Here is a 12,801-nt window from a genome sequence, read left to right as displayed (position 1 = left end):
TTGGGGTGGTCAAGACAGCCAGCTGAATAACTCTGTGAATGGGTTGGTGTGGACAAGGTGACCTGCTGAATAACTCTCTGAATAGGTTTGTGTGGACAAGGCAACCAGCTGAATAACTCTGTGAATGGGTTGGGGTGGTCAAAGTGACCAGCTGAATAACTCTCTGAATAGGTTTGTGTGGACAAGGCAGCCAGCTGAATAACTCTGTGAATAGATTGGGGTGGTCAAGACAGCCAGATGAATAACTCTGTGAATGGGTTGATGTGGACAAGGCAGCCAGCTGAATAACTCTGTGAATAGATTTAGGTGGTCAAGACAGGCAACTGAATAACTCTGTGAATAGGTTGGGATGGTCAAAGCAGACAGCAGAATAACTTTGAATATGTTGGTGCAGTCATGGCAGCCAGCTGAATATCTCTGAAATGGTTGGGGTGGAATTGTTATTAAAAACAATATCCTCAGTAAATCTGCCAGGTTGTTTTTCTTAAAGGAGAGATTCGGAATCTATTATTAATCTTGGATTGTCATTAGATAAATACTGTGATGCAGTCATTTTACTTTATCTGACCTCCTATCTCCTATCGTACTCTTGAATCAACCCATGAAATACTATATTTATCCCACAATATGTCTATGCTTAATGACAAAACAATCCACGCTTCTTCAAACTGTATCCCATTTTTATTACAAAGCTCTGTCTGATGATAACTTTTAAGAAAGCTTTAATTAGCAGCTGTATGAACTGATAAAACTAAAAACTGACACTTTTAAAATAATTTTCAGCTTTAACAAACTTGGGGTCCACTTGAAGTACTAATTATGTCATATGGATTAATCAATTGAACTGACAATTTAAAAAAACAATTGGACCAGACTTCACATATATTAATATCAGAAATCCATAGTGTATGCTACAGATATGGACCAGACTTCACATGTATTTATAGCAGGAAGCCATAGTGTATGCTACAGATATGGACCAGACTTAATGTGTATTAATAGCAGGAAGCCATAGTGTATGCTGTAGATATGGACCAGACTTAATGTGTATTAATAGCAGGAAGCCATAATGTATGCTATAGATATGGACCAGACTTCACATGTATTAACAGGTGGAAGCCATAATGTATGCTATAGATATGGACCAGACTTCACATATATTAATAACGGGAAGTCATAATGTAGGCTATAGATATGGACTCATTCAGTCATATTAGGTTTGGGAATCTTGTGATGTACTCCATGTGTTCAATTCTACATCCTTTAGTGTCAGGTCTGAGGATCTTATGATATATACTCCATCTATTTAATCCCATCTCTTAGTGTCAGGTCTGAGAATCTTATGATGTACTCCATCTATTTAACCCCATCTCTTAGTGTCAGGTCTGAAAATCTTATGATGTACTCCATCTATTTAATCCCATCTCTTAGTGTAAGGTCTGAGGATCTTGTGATGTACTCCATCTATTTAATCCCATCTCTTAGTGTCAGGTCTGAGGATCTTATGATGTACTCCATCTATGTAATCCCATCTCTTAGTGTCAAGTAGGAAATAGTGACACAGCATTTGTTCATCCCCATCCTTTGGAGTCAAGTTTGAGAATACTGATTGTACATATTTTATCTGTACATGTATTATGACACAATGCAGTAATACAGGCTATTGATTTGGGAGTCAAACACTAATTAAGGAGTTCATCAGTTGTACTTTATTCACAACCTAATATTGGCAATTTCTAATATAAATCATGTTTATTATAGAACTTAATTAATTAGCCTTTCACAAATATATTTTATTGGCTTCTCCACTTATCCATCCAGCCATACATACATACATACATACAAAACATTGCTTGCACAGTACTCCTTTGGTACACAGTGCCTCATAATAAGTTGGTCACTTTGTCACTTTTTATAAAGGATGGGTGTGGTTATTCATCTCATTTCTTATATATATATATATATATATATATATATATATATATATATATATATATATATATGAACTTCACATACATTCAGTACATGGTATTTGCATGACTCCCATCTGCAGGGTTATATTAAGGGAGTACTGTATCAAGTATCAGTTTCCATGTCAGCAGTTAAACAAATTTGACTGACCTAAATTTGGTGTACAGGTATTGTACATACATTGTCCAAAAGGATATGTTACTAATCTCATGTACCATACCTGTCTGGATATAACTTACACACCTCTCTAAACAGTATTTACCTTCCACACTTGATGTGTCAATAGACTGGTGTCTGTAGGTTTCATTATTACTTTTTTAAATGAACACTGTAGACCCTTGCCTGCCATCACTGCACCACTAGACCAGTGTACATGTACCTAGTGTTGTTATGATTTCAAATTAACACCATAGACCCCTACCAGTCACTGCTTGATGAACCAGTAGATCAGTGTATATGTTTCTGTTTGTGTTTGATATTATGGTTTCCAATTAGCATCATAGACCCTTACCTGCCATTGCTTGATGCCCCAGCAGATCAGTGTGTATAGTGTTTGTGTTTGTTATTGTCGTTTCAAATGCACTAGTAGATCAGTGTGTATAGTGTTTGTGTTTGTTATTGTGGTTTCAAATCAACATCATTAGACCCTTACCTGTCATTGCAAGATGCACCAGCAGATCATTGTATATAGTGTTTGTGTTTGTTATTGTGGTTTCAAATCAACATCATAGACCTTTACCTGTTATAACTTGATGCATTGAATGTTTGTCATTATGATTTCAAATGAATATCACAGACCCAGATTTACCATCAGACACTGTATCAACAGATCAGTGTCAATGCTTTTTCACTTGGAGCTGAATGGCAGAATCTTGAGAATACAACTAATCTTACAGACGTTATCAGATCATCATGCAAAATTGTGCATGGCATGGTTATCATCTGAAATTGAACATGATGGCAAATAATGATTATTGTCAGAGTTATTGCCATTTTTGTCTCACCAATAAATGGATTGATTACAAGTAGTTTCAGTATTTTTGACAACTTGATGTTGTGGTCATTTGAAGATGCACTATTACATGTATCAGAAAACTGAATTGCTCCAGAGATTTTTGTCAGTTTGCTTTTCTTTTATTTTAACTTTGTGCTGGCTGTAGCATAATATAACAACAAATAGTCTGACACATGTTTCAACAGAATGCAATCAAATTTTGTACTTAAGACATCCATATTAAATTATTTATACAGACCACTCATTGTGACTGTCACCATTTTCATTAGATATGCATGCAGATCAATTCTTGTATTGTCACTAGCTTTACTGGATAGGTATGCAGAACAGTCATTACATTCTCACTATTTTCAGTAAATATGTATGCATACAAGTCCTTGTATTCCTTGTAGATATGTAGGCAGACCAGTCAGTGTATTCTTACTATTTCAGTAGATATATATGCAGACCAGTTAATATATTCATACTATTTCAGTAGATATATATGCGGACCAGTTAGTATATTCATACTATTGCAGTAGATATATATGCAGACCAGTCAGTGTATTCATACTATTGCAGTAGATATGTATGCAGACCAGTCAGTGTATTCATACTATTTCAGTAGATATGTATGCAGACCAGTCAGAGTATTCATACTATTTCAGTAGATATGTATGCAGACCAGTCAGTGTATTCATACTATTGCAGTAGATATGTATGCAGACCTGTCAGTGTATTCATACTATTTCAGTAGATATGTATGCAGACCAGTCAGTGTATTCATACTATTTCAGTAGACATGTTGTTGTTGTTGTAGGGTTTAATGCCATTTTTCAGCACACAATAGGCTATATATGGCGGCCAATATTAATGGTGGAGGAAGTACCTGGGAAAATCCTGGAAAGAACCACCAACCCATGAGAAGCTACTGGCAAGCTTTCTCACATACCCACATAGGCCAAATCGGAGACTCGAACCCATGCAGACAGAGGTGAGATGGCAATGATCCGTAACGGAGAGCGTTTAGACCACTTGGCCACTCGGGCCCCTTCAGTAGATATGTAGGCAGGCTTTTCACAAAGAAGAATATGTTTAGTGTATCTTGTATCTTTTCACAAAGTTTAAAAAGTTCAGTGTAGTTCTCATATCTTTTCAAATAGATGAACTTTGTTCTGATCAGGGATAGTTTTTATTTACCAGTAATTGAATCTTCTTTTGTCTTCATGCAACATGATAATTACTAGACAATCACTCATTTCTATCTCTATGTTGTTATCTGTTGCACATAAAATGTAATATCAAATTGCCTATTTTACCTCTTAAAACACCTTGTCAGCAAAACAGGTTATTAAAGTACATTATGTTGAATTTTCCTGCGGACTGTATTAGGTTCTATGCATTATATTTGTGTATAACACACCGACAAACCCTATGAAGCCTATTCACTTACTGTATTAGGTTCATTGCATGATACCTGGGTATACCACACGTACCCATCCTATGAAGCCTATTCACTTGCTGTATAAGGTTCACTGCATGATACTTGGGTATACCACACCCACCCACCCTATAAAGCCTATTCACTTACTGTATTAGGTTCATTACATGATATTTGGGTATACCACACCCACCCACCCTATGAAGCCTATTCACTTACTGTATTAGGTTCATTGCATGATAATTGGGTATACCACACCCACCCACCCTATGAAGCCTATTCACTTACTGTAGTTGTTGTTGTTGTAGTGTTTAACGCCATTTTTCAGCACACGATAGGCTATACATGGCGGCCAGTATTAATGGTGGAGGAAGAACCCTGGAAATCCCCGGAAAGAACCACCAACCCTCGAGAAGCTACTGGCATGCTTTCTCACATACCCATAATGGCCGAATTGGAGACTCGAACCTCGCAGACAGAGGTGAGATGGCAGTGATCCGTAACGGAGAGCGCGTTAGACCACTCGGCCACTCGGGGCCCCATTCACTTACTGTATTAGGTTATATGCATGGTATTTGGGCATACCACACCCACCCACCCTATGAAGCCCATTCACTTACTGTATTAGGTTATATGCATGATATTTGAGTATACAACAACCACCCACCCTATGAAGCCCATTCACTTACCGTATTAGGTTATATGCATGATATTTGGATATACAACAACCACCCACCCTATGAAGCTCATTCACTTACTGTATTAGGTTTATGCATGATATTTGGATATACAACAACCACCCACCCTATGAAGCCTATTCACTTACTGTATTAGGTTATATGCATGGTATTTGGGTATATCACACCCACCCACCCTATGAAGCCCATTCACTTACTGTATTAGGTTATATACATGGTATTTGGGCATACCACACCCACCCACCCTATGAAGCCCATTCACTTACTGTATTAGGTTATATGCATGATATTTGGATATACAACAACCACCCACCCTATGAAGCCCATTCACTTACTGTATTAGGTTATATGCATGATATTTGGATATACAACAACCACCCACCCTATGAAGCTCATTCACTTACTGTATTAGGTTATATGCATGGTATTTGGGTATATCACACCCACCCACCCTATGAAGCCCATTCACTTACTGTATTAGGTTCATTGCATGATATTTGAGTATACAACAACCACCCACCCTATGAAGCCTATTCACTTACTGTATTAGGTTATATGCATGGTATTTGGGTATATCACGCCCACCCACACTATGAAGCCCATTCACTTACTGTATTAGGTTATATGCATGGTATTTGGGTATATCACACCCACCCACCCTATGAAGCCCATTCACCTACTGTATTAGGTTATATGCATGATATTTGGATATACAACAACCACCCACCCTATGAAGCCCATTCACTTACTGTCTTAGGTTATATGCATGGTATTTGGGTATATCACACCCACCCACCCTATGAAGCCCATTCACTTACTGTATTAGGTTATATGCATGGTATTTGGGTATATCACACCCACCCACCCTATGAAGCCCATTCACTTACTGTATTAGGTTATATGCATGATATTTGGATATACCACACCCACCCACCCTATGAAGCTCATTCACTTACTGTATTAGGTTATATGCATGATATTTGGGTATATCACACCCACCCACCCTATGAAGCCCATTCACTTACTGTATTAGGTTATATGCATGATATTTGGATATACCACACCCACCCACCCTATGAAGCTCATTCACTTACTGTATTTGGTTCTATGCATGGTATTTGGGTATATCACACCCACCCACCCTATGAAGCCCATTCACTTACTGTATTAGGTTCTATGCATGACATTTGGGTATATCACACCCACCCACCCTATGAAGCCCATTCACTTACTGTATTAGGTTCTATGCATGGTATTTGGGTATATCACACCCACCCACCCTATGAAGCCCATTCACTTACTGTATTAGGTTCTATGCATGATATTTGGGTATATCACACCCACCCACCCTATGAAGCCCATTCACTTACTGTATTAGGTTATATGCATGATATTTGGATATACCACACCCACCCACCCTATGAAGCTCATTCACTTACTGTATTAGGTTCTATGCATGATATTTGGGTATATCACACCCACCCACCCTATGAAGCCCATTCACTTACTGTATTAGGTTATATGCATGATATTTGGATATACCACACCCACCCACCCTATGAAGCTTATTCACTTACTGTATTTGGTTCTATGCATGGTATTTGGGTATATCACACCCACCCACCCTATGAAGCCCATTCACTTACTGTATTAGGTTCTATGCATGACATTTGGGTATATCACACCCACCCACCATATGAAGCCCATTCACTTACTGTATTAGGTTCTATGCATGGTATTTGGGTATATCACACCCACCCACCCTATGAAGCCCATTCACTTACTGTATTGGGTTCTATGCATGATATTTGGGTATATCACACCCACCCACCCTATGAAGCCCATTCACTTACTGTATTAGGTTCTATGCATGGTATTTGGGTATATTCACAATACAAAAAAGTTAAGAATGCTATATTAGACTAAAATTTTTAAACTTTTGTATTAGATTAAAATTTTAAACAAATATATTGGACTGAAATGTCAAACTTATATAAACAGTTTTAAATTAAAAACTATATTAGACTAAAATTAAAAACCCTATATTAGACTAAAAATTAAACATTCTATATGAGACTACCGGTAATACTAAAAATTCTATATTAGACTAAAATAACAAAAAAATTATATAATCAACTAAACTTACAAATTATGTATTAGACTTAATTCAAAAATCTAAATTGAACAGAAATTAAAATCTATATTTGACTAAAAATATAAATTCTGTATTAGACTAAAATTGGAAATTATATATAAGATTAAAATTACAGATTCTAAATTAGACTCAAACTCAAAATTTTATTAGATCAATATTATAATCTTTATATGTGCATGTGTGTGTGTGTGTGTGACTTGGATTTTTAACGTAGCTTTAACAATTTTTTTCATGTCATATCTCTACGATGTCTGCAGTGTGACAGTTTATAGTGATGACTAGCACTGGGGGCATCATGCCGCAGACATGTATCCTGACACCAGGCCGACCAGTCCTAATACTAAAACCTCTTAATGCTGAGCACCAAGCAAGGCAGCTGTTAGTACCATTTTGTAAGTCTTTGGTATGACTCGGCCGGGGATTGAACACACGACCTCCCGCATCCAAGGCAGATGCTCTAGCCACTAGGCCACTGGAGTGGTTTAAGTAAAAATTCTGTATTAGAGTAAATTAAAATTTCTGTATTATAAAAAATTATAAATTCTATAATTGACTAAATTAACAAAGTTATATATTATTCCAAAACTAACATTCTAATATTAGAAAAAAATTATAAATACTTTATATTAGACCAATGTCAACAATTGTAAATTAGACTAATTTTAAAAATGCTATATTAGACTAAATTAAACATTATATATTTAACTAAAATTAAAATATTATATTGGACTAAAATGTAAAATTATTTATCAATTAAAACTGAATAGTCTATGTTAAAGTAAAATTAAAAATCCTATATTAGGCTAAAATTAAAAATCCTATATTTTACTAAGATGCAAAAATTTCATTATTCAAAAAAATTAAGAATTCTGTATTAGACTAAAATTTTTTAAAAATTCTTTAGTAGATTAAAATTGAAAATCCTATATTGGGCTAAAATGTAAAAATTATTTAAATCGCTATAGAAAAAAACAACTCTATATTAGACTAAAATTAAACTCAGTATTAGACTAAAATAAAAAAAATGATATAAATAACTAAATTTACAAATTAAAAATTTTGTATTAGACTAAATTACAAATTATATATCAAACAAAAATAAAAATTCTTTATTAGACTAAAATTGGAAATTCTATATAAGACTAAAATTACAGATTCTAAATTAGACTCAAACTCAATCTTTTTAAGATTAATATTAAAGTCTCTATATTATAATAAAATTAAAAATTCCATATGGGGCTAAAATTAAAATATCTATTGTAGACTAGAATTACAATTTATATATTAGACTAAATTATAAAATCTATATTAGACTAATATTAAAAATTCTATATTAGACCAAAAATGATAGTTATGTATTAAATTAAATTTATAGAATTTATAAGACTAAAATTAAAAACTATATTTTAGACTAATTTAAAAAAATTATATGTTAGACTAAATAAAAATTCTGCATCAGACTAAATTCAAAATTCTGTATTTGACTAAATTAAAAATTATATACTATACTACAATGAAAACCCTATATTATATCAAAATTAAGCATCTTATATTTAACTACCATGTAAAAGCATTCTTTAAGCAAGGAAAATTAAAAGTGCTATATTAGACTAAAATTAAAAATTAAATAATATACTAAAATTTTAAATCCTATCTTAGACTCAAATTAAAAATTTATATAATTGACTAAAAGTAAAAACTTTATTTAAGACTGAAATCACACAGCATCTTAAACTAAAATTTAAAAAATCTATATTGGACTAAAACTAACAAAAATATATAATATACATTTTCTCTATTAGACTAAAGGTAAAACATTCCAAGGTCAACTAAAATTAAAATTTATATATTAGACTAAAGTTAAAATTTATATATTAGAATTAAATTAAAACTTTCATACTATAATAATATTGGAAAAATTCTATATTAGATTAAAAATAATTATATGTTAGTCTAAAATTAAAATTCTATATCAGGGTAAAATTACAAATACGAAAAAAAAAAGAATCTGTTGAAAAGTCCCTATTAGAATAAAATTGAAAATTCAATATTTTTCTAAATTAAAAATTATATATTAGACTAATTTACAAATTCAATATTAAACTAATATTAAAAATTCTATATTAGACTAATGTTAAAAACTATATGTTAGACTAAATTAAAAATTATGTATTAGACTAAAATTACAAATCTATATTAGTCTAAATTTAAAAAAGCTTTATTAGAATTTATTATTAAAAGTTCTATATCAGGCTAAATTAAAAACTCTCCATTAGACTAAAGTTGAAAATTCTATACAAGACTAATGTTAAAATTTTTATATTAGACTAATGTCAAATTTTTTTTATTGACTATAGTGAGTATGCAAGAAAGATTGCCTAGTAGAGTCCCATAGCTTGACTATAGTGAATATGTGAGAAAGATTGCTGGTAGAGTCCCATGGCTTGACTTTAGTGTTTACTTGAGAAAGATTGCCAGTAGAGTCCCATGGCTTTACTATAGTGTTTTTGTGAGAAAGATTGCTAGGAGTCCCATCATGTTTCTCAAAGAGGTCCTCCTGTGTACTTCCTTTTCCAGATATACTGGCCAACATGCATAGTCTGTCTTGTGCTGATAAATGTCATAAAATCCCACAAAAGCAAACAAAACTTTATTTTCACCAACATTTGAGATAGCAGGCTAAACATATAAAAAAAAATTTGAATCATGATAGTTGAATATACAATTATAAGTAATTTGGGCGTAGATGGAATTTAAAGTCTATTTAATGCTAATGTGTCTTTTATTAGTGTTAATTAAAATCCTAAAATTGATTTTCATATTTCAGAAGACAGAGAACTCCTGTTGTAAATAGTCAGGTTTAGAAATATGGTCTGCCTCTCAGCGATGTAATTTGCCATTCTGACCAACATATTGACGCTTAAACAGTGAGAAGTCAAAAGAAATGGTAATGTGGAAACAGTGACAGATAGGAATAAATGGTTATGTGGAATCAGTGAGACAGGAATAACTGGTAAAGTGTTTTCTTGTACCTGTCAGGCTGCATGTCAAACATAAACCATTAAAATATTGCAGTCATTTGGTATGAATGTGTGTGTTGTTATGAAATAGAGTGATTATATATGGCTTGACTGTGCCTTTTACTTTTATAGAACATGTGTGGATATTTCATTCAATGTGTCCTGGTCATCTAGTGCAACCTTTGATACCATTAAAAAATGTTAATGTTCTTGTATCCCATTGTTTCCATTATTTCATTTTTTCAAATAGATTAACACCCCGCAGTATTAGTTTCCAAGATACCTTGGGTCAAATGGAGGGTTTAACTTTAGTAAATTCCACCAGAACATGAAAAGTAAGAGATTGATCTAGCAGCAAGTGTAAAACAACCATAACAGGGCAAGGTATCTAACCTGTTCTTCACATAGCAATAATGTCATTCACACGTTGTCTTATGTCACATGTTTAGGCTCGAATAAACAGTAACACAAGAAAGAGTGAAAACAACAAGCTTTGAAAAAATATAATAATTTATTTTCCTGGAAAAATTCTGTAAAAATGAAAAAAATAGGAACTTATGGTTTATATAGAATCAAATCCAAAATTAATCCATGAATAATCCATGAATAAAATTTTTGTAGTCCTAATAACAAAATATTCTAATGATTTCAAGTTTGAGTCCTGAAGAATCCAAGATGGAAGACTCTGGTTTTGGACATCTGACTAATTCTATTTTATAAAAACTGTCCTTGTTGAACAATTTCACATGAGCACATGTAGTTTCCAGCAAAAAGAATGAATCCTTCTGGAATCCAAGTAATCTGAAATAACTCCAATCCAAGTAGTTTGAAATAACTCCAAACAGCACAACATACAACTTCTAGTGTAAGAAAATGCCCAGCTTCCACTGAGAATAACTCTCCAAAACAAAGATTATATCATCTTTTAAAATGCAAAAGGGGTCATGTGATCATGTTATAGAACGTCGTAGAAATTAGGTACTTGTTAAAGATCATGTACACCCCATGTGGCCCTGACAAAACCAATCATTTTATTCTAAGAAATAAAAAAAATTGTTTACGTGTTTAACACAATGTCCCATCATGACCTCAACAACAACCAATCATTCTGAAATAAAAATAAAATGTGTTTATGTGGTTGCTACTAATTTTGAATCCAGGTCAGGATCTAAATCAACACTTGGTGTTTATAAAATGAACAGTCAAGATCAAACTATTTTCTGAAAAAATATCATCTCTATTGAATAGATTTACATTACAATAGCATGTAATAAAAATAAACAATTAAAAGAAAAACTGACACACAATTAAATTTAAATACAATATATTAAATCGGATAAAATTAAATCATAACTGTTGATACTAATTGGCTGAAATATACAGCAACCAGCACACCAGGGTAAGTAGAGGAATAACCAGGAAAAGGAGCAATAGACAAGCTTTCTCACATTATCCACACTGTCCAAGCCAGCCTCAAACCCATGAGGATAGAAGTGAGTTGTCAGTGATTGGTAAAGGCAAGCATTGGCAAAGCCAGATTCAAATCCATGGTGACAGAGGTGAGTTGTCAGTGATTGGAATAGGCAAGCATTGGCCAAGCCAGACTCAAACCCATGGTGACAGAGGTGAGTTGTCAGTGATTGGAATAGGCAAGCATTGGCCAAGCCAGACTCAAACCCATGGTGACAGAGGTGAGTTGTCAGTGATTGGAATAGGCATACATTGGCCAAGCCAGACTCAAATCCATGAGGACAGAGGTGAGTTGTCAGTGATTGGAATAGGCAAACATCGGTCAAGCCAGACTCAAACCCATGAAGACAGAAGGGAGTTGTCAGTGATTAGTAAAGGCAAGTATTGGCCAAGCCAGACTCAAACCCATGAGGACAGATGTGAGTGTTCAGTAATTGGTAAAGGCAAGCATTGGCCAAGCCAGACTCAAACCCATGGGGACAGATGTGAGTTGTGAGTGATTGGTAAAGGCAAGCATTGGCCAAGCCAGACTCAAACCCATGAGGACAGAGGTGAGTTTGTGAGTGATTGGTAAAGGCAAGCATTGGCAAGGCCAGACTCAAGTCCATGAGGACAGAGGTGAGTTGTCAGTGACTGGTAAAGGCAAGCATTGGCAAAGCCAGACTCAAACCCATGAGGACAGAGGTGAGTTTGTGAGTGATTGGTAAAGGCAAGCATTGGCAAAGCCAGACTCAAATCCATGAGGACAGGTGTAAGTTGTCAGTGATTGGTAAAGGCAAACACTATATACCTCTCTGCCATCCAAGGCCTCAGTGAATGAATGAATGAATGAATAAACTATATGTCACATATATGTAACTTTGTAATTGTTAAATAATTGAATAAATTGACCAGGTCTATTGACTTACATGTATCTAAGGACAGCACAGCAGTAACACACAAGGGATACAACCTTGTTAATCAATCCATAGATCTGACAATCAAACTCATCCTGTGTCTCCCCATGTCTAGAAAGCATATACAATTGGGTCAAATTCATTATTTATGTGAGC

At 34.1% G+C, this 12,801-nt stretch overlaps 1 long non-coding RNA gene across 6 annotated transcripts in view; it reads left to right on the top strand.

Moving 5' to 3' along the window:
- The window catches only part of LOC149774166 (uncharacterized), a 53,011-nt gene extending 42,517 nt beyond the window's left edge, over positions 1 to 10,494 (top strand). For all 6 annotated transcript variants that reach the window (XR_016417023.1, XR_016417020.1, XR_016417024.1 and 3 more), the window contains one exon: positions 10,087 to 10,494. This is a non-coding gene — a long non-coding RNA (uncharacterized LOC149774166). The remainder of the gene's footprint in view (positions 1 to 10,086) is intronic.
- Positions 10,495 to 12,801: the final 2,307 nt, after the last annotated feature.

The sequence above is a fragment of the Sinohyriopsis cumingii genome, unplaced genomic scaffold (assembly GCF_028554795.1).
Source record: "Sinohyriopsis cumingii isolate HCF-2022 unplaced genomic scaffold, ASM2855479v2 utg000426l, whole genome shotgun sequence".
NCBI classification, from domain to species: Eukaryota; Metazoa; Mollusca; class Bivalvia; order Unionida; family Unionidae; genus Sinohyriopsis; species Sinohyriopsis cumingii.
Note: the sequence above shows the minus strand (reverse complement) of the source record. Positions and strands in the feature narration are given on the sequence as shown.